This window comes from Delphinus delphis, chromosome 10 (assembly GCF_949987515.2).
Source record: "Delphinus delphis chromosome 10, mDelDel1.2, whole genome shotgun sequence".
In the NCBI taxonomy this organism is placed as follows: domain Eukaryota; kingdom Metazoa; phylum Chordata; class Mammalia; order Artiodactyla; family Delphinidae; genus Delphinus; species Delphinus delphis.
Genome location: NC_082692.2, coordinates 69,459,470 through 69,476,978, shown reverse-complemented (window position 1 = coordinate 69,476,978; position 17,509 = coordinate 69,459,470). Strand labels below are relative to the sequence as shown.

At 46.5% G+C, this 17,509-nt stretch overlaps 1 protein-coding gene across 1 annotated transcript in view; it reads right to left on the bottom strand.

Annotated features, from left to right (window-relative positions):
• Window positions 1–17,509, bottom strand: part of CACNA2D3 (calcium voltage-gated channel auxiliary subunit alpha2delta 3) — a 784,136-nt gene that overhangs the window by 748,463 nt on the left and 18,164 nt on the right. The window lies entirely within an intron of this gene.

Below are 17,509 nucleotides of genomic sequence, written 5' to 3'. Positions count from 1 at the left end.
TTGGGGAAAGGCTCAGCTGAGCGGTTCCTATAAGGTGTCTCGCAACTAATTGCAGTCAGATCTCAGCTGGGGATGATGTCACCTGAAGATGAGACCAGGTTAGAGGATCCTTTTTTTTTTTTTTTTTTTTTTTTTTTTTGCGGTACGCGGACCTCTCACTGCTGTGGCCTCTGGAGCACAGGCTCCGGACACGCAGGCTCAGCGGCCATGGCTCACGGGCCCAGCCGCTCCGCGGCCTGTGGGATCCTCCCGGACCGGGGCACGAACCCGCATCCCCCGCATCGGCAGGCGGACTCTCAACCACTGCGCCACCAGGGAAGCCCCCCGAGGATCCATTTTTAAAGTGGCTCACTCTCCTAGCTAGCAAGTCAGTGTTGCCTGTTGGCCAAGGGCCTAAGCTCCTGTCCATGTGGGCCCCTCATGGCATGGTGGCCAGCTCCTCCAGAGCAAGGGATCCTAGACAGACACCAGGGCAGAGACCAAGCCCCGGAAGTCACGAATCATCAGTTCTGCCAGGAAGAACCAGCCCTGATTCAGTGACGGAAAGGACCGTACGAGAACATGAAGACCAGGAGCCATCTTGGAGTCCGGCTCCCAGGGAGTCAAAGAGACTGACCATTAGGCACTATGCGTGTAGCAGATGCAATTGATGCCTTACCCACATTCACCCAACTTCCAACTGGGCAGGAAGTTCTGAGGACTGACCACCTCCCAGGAGCAGCCCTCAATCTATGGCTGATGTACATCAGCGTATAAATGCGTCAGCTCCCTCACCCTTTGAGTGGGAACCCCCAGTGAATTACACTCCAGTTGCACAGTGGCGACTGGCTTAACAAAACACACTTTCTCACCTCCCCACTCCCCAGCTGGTGTTTCCTGGGTCCATCTTATAAATAAACAATATTCACTCAGATCACTAACTCAGGTTCTGCCTCTGGGACCCAACCCAAGGCATGGAGGGCAATGAAAAGTTTCCTGTATTCATGGAGCTTTCTTTGAGTTTGGGAGGCACAACAGATGCATATAAATCAGGCTTCATAGCCTCAAAAAACAAGGTATACGCTAATACCAGCAATTATGTTCCTAAAGAAAATACTATGTTTGGCAAAACTTCAGTTGGCAAGATCACATGAAAAATAGAGGATTAGTGGGTTAACAATAAAAGTGACACTCCATGTATTTTTAAACTACAGTAAATAAAAGTTCTGGAAGGTATCGATTTCCAAGACAAACAAAATGTGTTCAGGTTGAAGATCTGCTCCAGGAAGCAGCCCTGCTCCTGAATGACCTTCCTCACTTGCCCTACAGTCATGGTTCTGGTGCTGGGACCTGCTAACACAGGTTTTTCTGCAGACTGGATGCCCTGCATGAAATAGCATTCATCCACATCATGAGGGAGTTTTCCTCTCTACAGCTTGCTTTTCAATCTCTTCATCATGTTAAGAAAAAAAAAAAGAAACCCAATTCTGTGTTCAAGGTTATCTTTAACAAAATACCCACAGGAATTCCCTGGTGGTCCAGGGGTTAAGACTCCGCGCTTTCACTGCTGAGGGCCCGGGTTCAATCCCTGGTTGGGGAACTAATAAGATCCCAACAAGCTGTACGGCACAGCGAAAAGAAAAAAAACAGCGTGATCCTCTTTATCTCCCTATGTCCGTTGCCCCTAGACTGAGGCCATGATCTGGTTCTGGCCGATGGAGTTAAGCAAAAGTGATGTGTGTCCCTTCCAAGACGAGGCAGACAGAGCCAAGGTGCATCCTCACCCTCTCTTCCATTTCCACAGCAACCTACAGGCATGTGATATGATGGTGGAGCCACGATGGAAGTGGCCTGCAGCCCTGAGTGGCGATTCGGGACAGACACTGCCCCAGAATGTCGTCCTCCCTCAGCAGGCTCTGTGCGAGTCCCTTTGTTGAAGGAAGCCAGGAGATTCCAAGGTGTATTGATTAGTGCAACATAGCCTAGCACAGCCCTGACAGCCAGAGTCTTTTTCTAAGGCTTCAAGCAAAGAGCCTTCAGAAGGCAAAACTATCCAGCTAGAATTTAATACAACTGTTTTGTTTTCTTAGCAGTTACTTCCACTGTGGCAGGTGATAATGGTTTGTGATTTATTTATAGTACCAATACAAGATTTCCATTTAAATAATTTTATTGAAGCTTTTTAAAAAAATAAGTCCGTTTATAGAAAAACAGTAAAGCCATGAAAGTACAACCAACTGACTGAAATGTAGGAAACATGGCATCAACCTCACAGAGGGAGAGGAAACCACAGTGGCGTGTGTTTTTGTTGACAGCACTTTACTGTCCATCTGCAACAAGATCATGGATTTTTTAAATGTGGCTGTACAACATAACACCACGTTACCTCAAAATCGTGTTGGACAAAGCCTCATTCGGCCAGACATAACAAAAGAAGCTGGGTTAAACAAGACCAGAGGGAGGATCAAAGCAGAGGTGCTTGGAGGTTGATGGCTGACTTTGGGACAGCTTCCTAGACGAGAAAAATTAGACAGGCATATTGGTTGCAGTTGGGAAAACAATAATAATTTGGGGGAAGAAATAGTAAGAGGCGTTCGAGGCACAGAATGTACTATTTGCAATGTGCTAGCAAAATAGCACAATGTTTAAGAATACAGGTTCCTAAGCCCAAGAGCTCTGGATTCCAATCTGACTCCACTGCTTGATCTTGGGCAAGTTACTTTCCCTCCCTGGTTTTGGTGCTTATTTGTAAAATGTGGATAATAAGAGTACCTCCCTAATCAGGTTATTGAGAATATTAAATGAGTTATTACCCATAAGTGCTTAGGTTAGTGCCTTGTACCCAACAAATGCTACAGAAGTATTAGCTATGTCTTTTTTTAAAAAATGGTACATAGTAGATCCTTAGTAAAATTGTTTGAATTTGAATGAAAGAAAATAATGATTTGTGCGGGGAATAGCATTCAAATTAGCTAGCTGGATTAAAAGGGCCATTTTGTTCATCAATTCTGGAGATTAAAAAAAATATATATATATATATATATATATCCTTCCAATCATATCCTAATACAAATCCCCATAGTTTGCCGCTAAAAAGCTGTGACTAGGTCTAGAATTCAGTATTTGATTGTCTTCTACCACATTACTTAGCCTCTAGTTCATCGTTGGCTGAATGCCCGTGCTGCCCCAAATGGAAGTTCTGAAAGGGTGTTAGATCACATTTCACTTTATCATGAGGACTTGCACCAGCCAAATCCCAACAGAAAAAGTTAAGTATCATTCTACAGAACAGCCTGCAAGTAGCAACCCAGTAGTAAGAGGTAATATCATTAATTAAGTGGGTTGGAACTACCATTTTTTAAATAAATAGAATAAAAAGGGTCAGTGCAATGCACACATAAGAAAAAACAATTCACACACACACACACACACACACACGCACAGATACACCACTTTGCCATGTAAATATATTTCTTACTGTGGGTTATGTTAAAAAGTTCAAAAGATGGGCTTCCCTGGTGGCGCAGTGGTTGAGAGTCCGCCTGCCGATGCAGGGGACACGGGTTCGTACCCCGGTCCGGGAAGATCCCACATGCCGCGGAGCGGCTGGGCCCGTAAGCCATGGCCGCTGAGCCTGCGCGTCCGGAGCCTGTGCTCCGCAACGGGAGAGGCCACAACAGTGAGAGGCCCGCGTACCGCAAAAAAAAAAAAAAAGAAGTTCAAAAGATGGACTATAGCCCCTTTAAGTTTTCTCTTCATTAGCCATTATATCTACTCCTTTATTTAGCATCTATCCAACCAGCAACCCCCAACCATATTCCTTGAGACTGTGTTTGTCTTCATTGTTCACAAACAATAACACGAGCACAGTGCCTGACAAACAGCACATATTCAATAATGTTGATTGGATAAATGAGATTTAAGTTATTCCACAAGCCCCACAAACCTAGAGTCCACTGATTTCTCAGTAAGTATATTTATTTTGACTCCAAAATATGTATGTGTGCATTTCTCCTTTCCTATTTCCTTTCACTGTCTTGAACTAAGGGATTCAGGTAGGCTGCTGGCATTGACTGGTTGCTCTATCAAGTGTGGTCAGTGGCCAGTGCTTACATATATGATCCCAAACTTCCCCAAAATAACATTGTCCTCTTTTTACAAATGGAGACACTGAGGCCCAGAGTAGCGTCTTAACCTGCCCAAGGTCATAGAGCTACCATGTGTCCCTATAACCTGATACCCCTTGCTCTGCACAGTCTATGGTTACTCAGTACAGAGGAACTTGCCTACCTTCTCCTCCAAAAGGAGACTGGGGTCACAGTGGACCTGTGGCCCATTTATACAATACAATGAGCTCATCAGGAAACGGAGTGTGATGAAGCTCTCCCACAACCCTCAGTTTCTGGCTACATCACTAGTATCACCTATACGGGTCCCATTTAGATAAAGCTCCTTCCCAGGGGACCTCTTTGCTTCTCTAGCGAGTGTGTAAAACAGGAGGGGCTGTCTCAGCAATCTGATCACAATAAATAAGCATGGAGTCCCACAACCCCACATTTTTTTCTCACACTGAGATAAAAATTCTTCTAGTATTAAAAATATCAATCACAGGTTGCACTTAAAAATATCTATAAATGTCTCCCTAAAATATTTTACCCATGTGTTTTTGTTCTATAAACACTATTAAAAATTAAGAAGGAAAGATGGGACAATTACATTCTGAGGTTTTATTCTGCCTTTGCCTCTGCCCTTTCTGAGACCTTGAGTGATTCCCTTCTTTCTCAAGTTGTCCATCTCCCATCCCACAGTTCCTTGGGCCACAGTGTGGACAAATGAACAACTTCTGAGAACAGGTATTTATTTTTTAGAAGATACTTGAGGCACCTACTATGTGCTAGACTGTGTGAGACTTAGGTTCACATGCATTTAATCAGAGAAGGTTTTGAAAAGAAGCCAAACTCTCTCATGGATTTTTTTTTTTTTAATTAAATGACCAACTGGATGGATGGGTGGATGGAAGCATAAGCACCATTTTAAAGTCTTACCAAATAAGAGGATCTGTCAATAGAAATGCAGCTTTTAAAGAAACAGGCACCAGCTCAATGGCCAAAACATCCTAGGTGTGGCATTTAGTATAAACTCTGCTTCAGAACAATGTCCACTCTCCTGAGATGAGAATGTTTCATTTAATATCATTTGCTTCAAGTACGGAATATTAACCACAGCCATCCTTCCATTTACCCATTCAACCATGCATTCATCACCTGTTCAACAATCCATCCATTCAACCACCCATCCATTCACCCATTTCTCCATCCATCAACCTACCTACCCAATCATCCATCTACCCAAACATCTATCTAGTCCTTCACGCAATCAACCATCCATCCCTCTATCCAACCCTCCCTTCCTTCCTCTCTCCCTCCATTCATCCAACCACTGATCCAATCCATTCACTCATCCCTACATCCATCCATTCACCCATCCATCCATCCACTCATCCAAACGATTCAGTCATCCATCCAGTCACCCATCCCTCTATCTCTTCCTCTCTCCATCTATTTATCCATCTATCCATCATGTATTAAGTACTAATTCTGCAGCTACTTCAAGAGCTATCTCCTCTCAGAATACTCCCCAATCCTGGCTGAATTATAATTATCACTTTGTTTATTCCTCTATAATGGCTTTATTTTAATAGATGACTCATGCCTCTCCTTGGGAAATAGCTCTACCATATAAGAGAATTAAGTTATAGTAACTATAATAATAGAAATAATAATGATGTTACCATTTATTGAGAATTTACTATGTCCAGATTATTTGATGAACCCTCATAATGGCTCCCAGAGACACCAGAATCATCCCCAGCTTATACACCACGGGCACACTGTGTTACAGAAGCAAGGCCAGAATGGGATGCCCAGGCCTGTCCAGACCCTGCCCATGTTCTCAAGAGAGGGAAGGGGCCTGGGAAGGGATGCCTGGCTTTCATTCTTTGCCATTCTCCTCCTGCCCCTGGAATAAGACCATCCCATCTGTCTTTCATTTTCATTATATTTTTCCTTTAAAATCCTCAGAGCAGGGCTTCCCTGGTGGCACAGTCGTTAAGAATCCGCCTGCCAATGCAGGGGACATGAGTTCGAGCCCTGGTCCAGGAAGATCCCACATGCCGTGGAGCAACTAAGTCCGTGAGACACAACTACTGATCCTGCGCTCTACAGCCCGCGAGCCACAACTACTGAAGCCCACTTGCGTAGAGCCCGTGCTCTGCAACAAGAGAAGCCACTGCAATGAGAAGCCCTGAGAAGCCCGCGCACCGCAACAAAGAGTAGCCCCCGCTCACCACAACTAGAGAACGCCCGTGCGCAGCAACAAAGACCAAACGCAGCCAAAAATAAATTAAAAAAAAAAAAGTCCTAAAGAATAAAAAAGAAAAAATCCTCAGAGCACTTCCCAAAGGCTTATACCTTTAACACCTAAAATAAAAACTAAAAGGGGGAACTAGAAAATGACAAATTCAGTTCCCAGTAGGCAAGCTGCACCTTAACTCACTGGAATTTTAGGGACTTTTGTGTTTTTGTTTTTCTTCCGAGGAACAAACAAAAACCTTATTTTTTCCACATAGGAAAGCAGGACTTCAAAACTGAACTTTCCCAGGAAAGGTCAAATCTGCTTCTATTCTTTATGCGTTTGTATGTGTCTCCACATAAGACAGACAGACAAACAGACAGACAGAAGTTTCTTCAGGAGAGCCCCTCTGTTACTAAAATAATATGAAGTGCATTACCCATTCAAGAACCAGACGCCAAATCTATCTTCCCGTTACCTGGACTTGTGGTAAACCCCAGACCATGAGCAGGTACCCTAGGATATCCTGTGGGCACCTGAAACTAGGCATACCTGGAACCATATCTGTCACCCTCACCTTACAAACTGGTCCTCTTCTTATGTCCCTTGCTTGGCTCTGGAAACCATCTGACCACTGGAGGCCCTGTCCTGGGCCCCAAGCATCAGCAGGCCCCCTCTGGCTTTCCTCCAGCCATGTCCCTCCCAAAGGGGAAAAGGGTCTACAGGCACAAGGGGACATGCCCCCCATCCCCCAAATAACAGTCTTCCCCATCTACACTTTGCTCCAGCACCTAGAATCCTGCAATTCCCTGCCCAAATGCCTGCCCCAAGTCTGCTTCCAGGACCTGTGTGGGTCCGTTCCCCAGTGGTCCCCCCTGAGGGCAGACAACACTGCCAGCGTGTGCAGGCCAAGGCCCAGGGTAGCCTAGAGGTGGCTGGGTGCAGAAAGGGGGTGTGGAGGTGGCACAGACGTGCAGGCTGGACTGTCCAACGTGTGTGCAAGACCCTGCAGAGTCCCAGTTAGAGCCGGGGTGGGTGGGGAGAGAAAGGAGTCGGGCCACAGGCTAGGGGCCTCAACTTTGCTCCTTCGCTGAACCCACAAATGTTAGGGACAGGCCTGGATTCTGCCTCTGAAACATCTCCCATGTGTCCATCCTCCCGGTTCTCACTGCCCTGGTATAAAACCTTCATCACCAGACACCCTAGCTCCACCCAGGATCCCCATCCCTTCCTGTGACCTATGCCGGTTGGTGTTTGAGTTGTCCTAAAACACAAAACTGCTCAGATCCTGCCCTCATCCTCCACTCCCCTCATGGTTAAAGCCTCCTACTTAGCATGGAAACAAGTCCACCCGTCCCTGGGCTCCTACCCACCTCACCAGCTCCACCTTCTCTTCCTGAGCACCCATACGCAGGGCTCAGACCACAGCAGACTCCTTGCCCTTCCCCCTGAACATGGTGGTGCCCAGGCTGCCCCTCAGCCTGGGAAACAACCTCTACTTAACAAGCCTGTTCCAGCTGCCAGGTCCTGGTTGATTTTCAATGGTCCCCTCCTTTTCTGAGGTCCTCTGCAGCCCAGGAGATTGAACCAAGTGGCTGCTCTCTCTCTGGGGCTGCAGTCTGTACTAGGAGAGATTTCTGACTGTTCTGAAGTCTTGTTCTGTGTCTACCTGTCCTGCTGCACTGTGAGTCCCTAGCTCGGTCTCTGCATCCCAGCCCTGTGTGTAGCACACAGAGGGGCAGGGAGAATGGAGGAGACATCTGAGGCTGAGAGCCCCTGGTCACTCCAAGGAGCATATGTGAAGCCTCACAGAAATCAGTCGTATAAGAACAGTCTGAGCATAACTCTTCCTGTGAAACCTTTGGAAAAGCTCACCTTGGCCCTCAGTCAAGCAGACAGTCAAGCAGACAGCCAAACAGGACAACAAAAGCAAACATCAATACAGTGCTCACCATGTGCCAGGAGGTACCTGTCTTAACACAGTAATCCTCACCAAAATCTTACAATAATCTTCACTTCACAGATGAGGAAACAGAGGCACAGAGAGGTTATGTAACTTGCCCAAGATCACACAGAGTATGGAAGAGTCAGGATCTGACCCAGTTTGGCTCCAAAGTCTGTTGTCTTTTCTTCTATATAACACCACCGACAGTAGCAGAGAAGGATGAAGAAGGAAGGGTCTGTTTTGGTCCCTCTTTTACCAGAACCTAGCAGGAAATTCTCCAAGCAAGGGCTTCCCTGTTGCCTTTCATCTGCTAACGCTCTCTACATCAAATACCGGTTTTTAAAGAATCAGAGGAGCTAATGGTTCCTCTGTGCCACACACTATGGTGATTGCCTTAAATGCACGCGTTCCTTGCTCCTCACAACAGCCTCATGACGCTGAAGCTATCATTTCCCCATTTTACAGATGGAAACACTGTGCCACTGAAGAGTGAAGCCACATGCCCAAGCGACAGAGCCAGTAAACAATGCAGAGGGGATTCACAGCTGCGCCCTCATCCCAAGCTCTTACCCTGACATTTATTTTTCATCTTTTTGGGTAACTATCCACTGGTTCTCCTGGAAAAGTGTGGGTTCTGAATGCATAAAGAACTAGCTAGAAATCAAAGTATATTATTAGCATTATGCACTAAAGAGGAGAGATTTTCATTCCTCGCTGAACTTGCGACGCAGGCAAGAAAAAGGCCATGAGTGACGCCGAGCTTCGTTCATGGCCGTGGCTGGGCCTTGCCTGGGCCGTGGCTGGGACGGTGAATCCCCAAAGCAAGGAGGAGCCCATGGCCAGTGGCCCTGTCCATGGCAACAACGGAGCCCAGCTGCAGCCTCGCGTCTGACTCTTGCTGCCACCCTGTGACGAACTGCTGCAATCACAGGCAGGGAACATGGGCCCCATCAGCTGGGTTGAAGACAGAGGGGGCCTTCAACACTGATTCCCCGAGAGAATCCACTCGGCTTGCCCCCTGAGAGATTCAGAGGCTCAGCCTGCTCAAAAAGACTGGTGGGTGGAACGTGTTCCCAGCCCCCAGAGAAGAAGATTCCAGCCATGGGTGAACAAGCCATGTGGCCAGTGCAGTGTGGGGACCCAGGAAGACGAGAGGGTGACAGGCCCCAAGGAAACCCTCGCCTCCTCTGCTGGGGCACCCTGGGGCAATCCTCACGCTCCAGGTTAAGCTGATTACATTACCCTCTTGCCTCCACCTCTCCAGAGTTACTTACTGACTGTAGAACCTCGAGCAAGTTACTTAGCTGCTTGTGCCTCAGTTTCCCCATCTATACGACCGGCAAAACAGGAGCACAGCTCTCTCAGAGGGAAGTGGTGAGGATTAAATTAAACAGTGTAAGTTCACGGTAGAGCACACTGCCCTGCCCAGAGAAAATAATCAATAAATGCTACCTCTGATGGAAAATGCTGCCCCCTCTGAAATGCAGGGTGCTGGAGAGGGCATGGGGGACCAAGCTGCAGCCCCTGCTGGTGGTGGAGGAGAGCCTTGGGCCAGAATTCCTCTGCAGAGAAAATGGGGCTCCAGTTTCATGTTGGCTCCAAAGGGGCTCCCACCAAGCTGACAACGGGGCCCTCAATTGGTCCTCAGCTGGAGAAATGAGAACAGTCTCCCTGCCAGGCTATAAACTGTCTCAGCCAGATTTCCTTCCAGAGGAGAGATTTACGTAACAGAGCAGCAGAACATCAGTGGGAAGAGAGAAGTCAAAAGCTGATCCAGGCAGCAAAGGGCATCAGTCACCTAGGAGGGACTGCGGGGGGCGGGGGGGGCGGGGCAGGAATCCAAAGAGAAAGGGCCCAGTTTGGCTTTACACAGTCTCCTGCTCTCCTGCTGCTTAATCCAATGCAGTGGCGTGAAAACTAGCCACACGCTCTGAACAGTGGGTGTTGCCAGGTCCAGATTGCAGGAAAGGCAAGGGCTCTGAGCATGTTCTGGGGAGCCTGGGGCCACCTCTAAGCCTCTCCCCAGGGCAGTGAGGTCACTCATGTCCCTAAGAGACAGCAAGGCTGCAGATCTGCACAACCACCACTGAGGTCTCGGCCCCCAGGGCATCTTACAAAGCACCACTGTGAGTCGTTTCATCCTTGTAGCAACCCCCTTCCAGGCAGGTACAACCAGCATCTTATTCCCTGAGATCAAGGTAACAAGGCTGATAGATTCAGTGACTTGTCTAAAGATAGGTCCCACCCTCCAGGATCGTTTAGCATTCCCTAGGGCCCTGCTGGATACATGGAGGGCGCTGTGGTGCAGGGAGCTCACCATGAAAAGGAACAATTTGAAGGGGCCCCATCATCACCTGGCCACACCCAGCCACTCTTCCTCTCCCCACAGCCTCACCCCCTCCTCTTCACAGAGAAGTTTACTCTCTCTTCCCACCGACATTCTCTTGCTTTATTAGGTCAATCTCTTTCCTGGAGAGTCCCATAAGACACAGGGACATTCAGTGGCAGGACGAGGGTCTGCTGTTTAGGACCACCCACACTCAGAAAGCACCTGGAATTGTTCCTCTTCTTTCTTATACATTTTAGTGATATTAAACGGATAGGGGGACACTTCCCCAAAAGAAAACACACAATTCTTAACAGTGTCTAGAGACCCAGTTTTCCAAGCTAGCAGTAAACAGCGTCTAGTTTGCCACCCAGGCTGCAGAAGTCCACGTACACAGATCCAGGACGCTGTCATTTTCAAAATGCAACCCCCTGGCCTCCTGGGAATTGTATGCAGCATAAGTCGTATCTGCAAATATCTCCATTTCCTCTGGGGTTGAGGTACCGCCACATAATTGGCAACACACCCCATTTTATAATTAGTCGTTGGTAATTCCTATTATCACTGTTACCCTTAATTTACTTGACGGCAAAAACAACTGCACTGGGGAGACTAAGGAGGCAGCTTGTGTTCCCCCAGCCAACGCTCAGATCCTGGTCTGTCTTTTTAAAGCCAGTCTTCTAGAGTAGTAGCCAATCCAAAATCTCAAACTCTTTTTTTTTTTTTTTTTTTTTTTTTTTGCGGTACACGGGCCTCTCACTGTTGTGGCCTCTCCCGTTGCGGGTCACAGGCTCCGGACACGCAGGCTCAGCGGCCATGGCTCACAGGCCCAGCCGCTCCGCGGCATGTGGGATCTTCCCGGACCGGGGCACAAACACATGTTCCCTGCATCGGCAGGCGGACTCTCAACCACTGCGCCACCAGGGAAGCCCCTCAAACTCTTTTAAAGTGACATCTGACACCCTAAGACCTCCCTCTAAACTACACAGACAGTAGCTAAAACACACACACACAACTGATCTCTAGAATATTTTAAAGCTCTATTGGTATGGACAGTAGTAGTTTTAAAAATGAATCAAATTCCTATAGCCCTAAGGGATGAAAGCTGGAATTAATAGTAAAAATAATAACAATAACATTTGCCATTATTGAGCCCTTACTATGTGTTCAATTCTGTACTAAGCACTTGACATATACCATTTGATTTAATACTTCTAATAACCCCAATAAGTGGATATTATTTTTCCCTTGGCCAATTGAAACTCAGGGAAGTTGGATAATTTTCTTCAGTCCGCATATCCAGTAAGCAGCAGAGCCTGGATTGGAACCCAGGTACACCTAACCCCAGAATCTTGTTTTGAGCTCCATGTCAATTGTCTTGCACATGTAAGGAAAAGTCAAGGCCATTTAGTCCAACCAATGTTGTTTGGTCTCCCAGGTAAGCCTGAGCCATGGAACAGAGCTGGATGCTATGGCAAAAACAAGGAGGGCAAATGAGCACACCTCACGTGGGCACACACACACTCAAACGCACACAGACAGCAGCAGCAACGGCAGCAAGAAAGAAGAGTGCTTACAAAGCCCCGCATCCTCTGGCACTGGGACTCCCCCTGTAAGACTGTCTCTGAGGGGCATGATCAGGAATGGAACAGACAGACAGGGATGTTCAACAAAGCACTCTCTATACTGGGGGAAAACCTGGGCTTCAACCTTCATGTCCCACAGTGGGAGAAAGGTGACAGAAGTTATGCCACACCCACGTGGTGAAATGTTTTGTAGCCAGAAAACAAATCGTTTTGAAGAATACTAAATGAAAAGGGGACACGTTCATGAGACAAAGTTGGGGGAAAAACAAAATAACTTCATATCGACTGTTTGATTCCAATTTCAAGCAGTCCAAAGGAAATGCCACAAAATTTTGATGTGGTTATTCCTGCATCATAAGACTAGGAGTAATTTTTTTCTTATCGTATCATTCAGCACTTCCCAGTTTTTCAAAGAAGAGGATGAATTGTATCTTTCATAGGAAAAAGGATTATCCCTACCCTGCCAGGATCCACTCTGAGATGTCTTGCCATAATAAAATAGTTTGTACAATATGATCCCATTTATGTAAGATAAATATACATACGTGTATATATCCATACACATATTCAAAGGAAGAAATACACCAAAATATTAACAATAATCAGGCCAGGATAATGGGATAGCAGTTTGTCTTCATTTGCTTTTTTATTTCTCTATATTTCCAAAATTTTCTAAAGTGTTATAGACAACACTTTGTAATTTAAAAAGCTATACTTTCCTCACAGGTATTATTTCTTCCCAGGTGGTCATACAAACATCTACAATTCAACACTGCATTGCAAGGACATTCTTGTCTCTAGCACCATTTGAAGCCCATGTGTTCACACAGAAAACCTGTACCTGTAATAATGAACTGGCATTTCTGTTGAGGGGAAGTTATTCACACATCAACTTGCACTGTTCTAGGGACTGCTTCAATCCTGGGAAGAAAAGCAATTAGGGAAAAAGAATCTGCTCAGAGCCTAGTAGGGATGCTGGCATGACCGATGTGCACATAAACCTTGCTCCCTACTTCCTGTAATGGGAACAAATTCTAAAGCACAGAAATCTAGTCATGACCCCGCCTCTCCTAGCACCTGGAGGCCCAGCGTTAGCTAGTTACTCCTTCATTACTCAGGGTTGCTGTACTTGTGCACACTCTGGGAGAGGGACGTATTGTACCTGGCACCATTTCACATGTATTACTTGACTAATGCGGGTCGTGCTAGGAAGGAAGCGTGGTGCAGTGGTTACAGACAGAGGCACGGGAATCAAAATGCCTGAGCTGGAGTCCTGGCTCTATCACTTCCTAGTCAAGTGACTCTGTGAAAGTCATTAATAGTCTCTGTGCTTCGGTTTTGTCATTGGTTAAATATGGATAATAATAGAGTAACTTGCTCTCAGGGTTGTCGTGAGGATTAAATGAGTTAACGTGTATTAGGTGTTTTGAATCTGTCCCTCTCTTGGTAAACGTTCAACACGTATCTGTATGTCGTCATCATCATCATCATCACAAGGCTTTGTCCAAGGGAGCCACAAGGAAAACAAAGATGATAAAGACAGAGGGTTTCAAATAGCTTGTGGAGAGGAGGGGAAGATCCTAATGACGGTATGACAGGAATCAGAAACCAAGATCAATGATGACCACACGGACGTATAAAAGGGAAAAAAGGTAGAGACTGGAAAACGTTTCCCAAAGGCAGTAGCAACTGAGGGCCCAGGACTGAGCCCCTGGCAGAGCAGGAGTTCAACAGCTGTTGGCTAAATTAAAGAAGGAGGCCGTGAAGACTGAAAACTCAACAGGAAGCTCTAGGGACAAGGGCAGGAGTTTAGGGCAGTGGGAGCAAGAAGCAAAGGTTGAGAAGAAAGTGGGGAATGACCTTTGCGACCAAGAATCCATGCAAGGAGCTGAAGCATAAGCCCAGGCAAGGTGGTGAGGCTGGACCAGGATCCAGGGTCCCTTCTTCTATCTCTCTGTCATATTAATTCCTGCCACCCTTCAGGTTTCTGCTGAAGCTCATCCCCTCAGCAAAGCCTCCTCTGACACGGACCAGAGCAAGTCCTCCGGTCACATGCTGTCAGTGTGCTTTCGGAGCACTGCAGGAACACTTGCACACATTAGTCTAATTCTTTGAGTAATGCCCGATTCCCGCACTAGATGGTAATCTCCATGAGGGGGCAGACTGTGTCTTATTTCCCTTGTCCTCTACCCCAAGCCCAACACAATACCTGGGACAGAGTAGCAAGAGGTAAAAATATTTGTTGAATAAATGAATGAACGAATGAATGAATAAACAAAAGAAACCATCAAATTAAGATTTTCTCCTGCTCCTGCTATAGGGACCAGCCATGGTCCAAGGCAGTGATATTCTCTCTGGAGATGTTCTGTACCACCTCCCTACACATGAAATGGAGAAATGGTGAAGGAACGTGTTATTGATGTATTTTGATGTCCTGGACTACAAGCTGCTACACAAGAAGCAAAGTATTAATAGCCATCATCTCTCAAACTTATAACTGCACTACTCAAGGGCTGAATTCAAGGACTTCTTAAAAAGAACAGCAAGTACTCCTCTTCACACTTCAGCCCCTCTGTCTCTCCTCTTAACCTAGCAATCTTGCCGACAAAACGGATCTGAAAAAGAAGATAAACAGTGAAACTTCGTAGCCCATTGCAATGGGAATCTTAGGGGCTTGGGGGTGAGCTGGGAGGTTTAAAATCACCACTGCAACACACAAGAGAAAGATGACACCTACACATGGAGCTCAAAGGGAAAAGCTTTCCCTTACCAAGACCCAGAAAAAGCACCTCAAATGTGGCCTTGATGGGTATGAACTATTTCAACATCCTAGTGGGACTTTGCAGGATTTCAGAACATAAGAGCTTTTAAGGAGTTTTTCCCAAAAGAGAGCAGGGTTACCAGTCTGTTATTTTGCCCCAGAATGAAAACTTACCAGACAATTGGTTTCTAAACAACCAGGAGGCTACATCTAATATGACCTATCTTCTGGGATGCCATCCTGGAAAGTGTGTGTGCGCACACACACACCCACACACACACACTTCACCTTCAGGTCGCAGGGGACGAATGGTATTGCTCCCAGGAATTTAGCTAGCACTAAAGAGAGGAGCCACCAAGCCCCCAGTAGCTGACGGTCATGGCTGAGGACAAAGCAGACCTGGTGGGAATCTCTGTTCTGTCCTTTACGATCTGGCCAGCCTCTCTGAGGCTCAGTTTTTTCAGCCTGTAAAGTTCATTCCCCACACTCTTTCATTTGCTCCACAAATATTTACTGATAAAGACTATTGTGGGAACCCAAAATAGAGACATGAACAAGCCAAACGTCTTGCTCTGGGGAGCTGATGGCCTCTGGATCCGGCAATGCCAGTGACCTCAGAGAGTGGGTGCATGACTCCAAGATGGTAAGAATTAAAATAACAGTAGCTGCCATTCATTGGATTCCTTTGACTGCCAGACCCTGAGCTAAATTTTAGATTCATGATCTAATGTAATCTTCACAACAGTCCAGTGGGACAGAGATCACTTAAAGAAGAGGAAAATGTAAAATAAGAAGCTAAGCAGTTCTCAAGGCCATACACTAGTCACAGGTGGAGTCAGGATTCGAACTCATAGCCAGCTTCTAGTGCCATAAACTTAACCCTAAGCTCCTCTGCTTATGTCTGGCCCCCTTGAGCTTGTATATCCCAGGATGTACAAGTCCCTTTTCTGAGCTGGTCAGGTTACATCTCAACCTTCTCTCCCACAAGAGACTTTAGCTCTTCTTTCCTGGCTCCAGCCAGAAATGATCACAGCACACTTGTTGAATGAACGCTGGCTTATTTTTTTTAATTTGGCAGTTTAAAGTAATTAACGTCATTTAGGCAGGCATGTTATTAAGTCAACATTCAAGGGAGGGTGGACCAGGGAAAATGAATATTCCAGGTTATATAAATATCAATTTACTCACTGACTAAAATATCACAGAACTTCATCATATGTCAAATATTTTAGTCCCTTTTATTTTTGCCTTTTACATTCAAAGATGACTCCATTCCCTGACACAAGTCTAAGAACAAGTCTACGGTACAAAGATTCCCAGGAAATAACGTCAGCAAAAATGTAGAGGAGAATTTAGCAAGATGGGATGTCCTTTCTGCCTCCCCCCAACATGGATGCGACTCTGTCTTCTCCTGGCCATTTGGCTAAGCCTGCCTTGACTTCTGAAGAGTTGCACTGGTGTGAGTCACCGCCCCTAAGAGAATCTAAGCACCTGGAGGTACGGGCAGCAGCATCTCCCTACCTCCATCTACTCCAGCAGGTGCCTGGTTCAGACAGAGGCAGGGCAACAGATGTCGGTAGGATGGATGGACACTGGCAAAATGGTAAGAGTACCACGCATCTCATGGTGGAGCTGATGGGAAATAACGTAGGATCTGCCATCCTTTGGAACTATGCTAAGTCTCAGCACCGAGAGTCCTTGGAGCTCTACGGAGTGCAGGCTCAGGGAGAAGCAGTGAGCTGACCCAGGTCTGAGAGCTCAGCAGTGTCAGAGCCAGAGCTTGGACCTCAGAACTTGGACCTCAGACTCCCAGCCAGAGCCTTGACCTCTCTAGCCTTGTGACCCTCTAGTCCAGCCACATCGTACCCAAACAACCAGAAAAAATAGGAAACAAAGTCAGCAAACCCAGATCGAGACGGTAGAAAGATAAATTCTTGGAAGGAGGTAGGATTACCAAATTAATCTTCAAAAAATAGATAAATACGAATATAACAGGCACTTCTGCATTTGTGTGGGGGGGGGGGTCTTCCACCTGGCTCTTACAGCACTAGCTTTGTGATCTTGGGCCCAGTTTCCTCAAATGCAATACGAGGATAGAAAATTACTCAGAGCTAGCTGTGAGGATTAAATTAAAGGATCTCTTCATGCACTTGCTCATTCACCAAACACTCAAGCAGCATCTCCTTGGGCCAGGTGCTAGGCATGCCAAGAAGAACAAGGCATCATTCCTGGCCTCTGAACAATGACCCCTGGTCAGAGAGGAGATGAGAAAACAAATAACTGACCATCAGGTACAATGACAAATACCAGTGCAATGGATGCTGTAAGAGGAGGAGGCCAATATAACACAGATGCAAAAACTCTTTGTAAATTCTCTAAGTGCTAAGCAAGATATCAGGTGTTTTGAAGACCATTGCTCACCTGTGCTTCTCAAACTTCCGTCTCCCACTCTCCTCCCTTTCCCTCACATTTCCTCCCTGTTGCCCCCCATTATGCCACCCCCATATTGCCTCTAACTGGGTTTCCCACACAGCAGCCCATCGGTAACACTTGGGACCTAT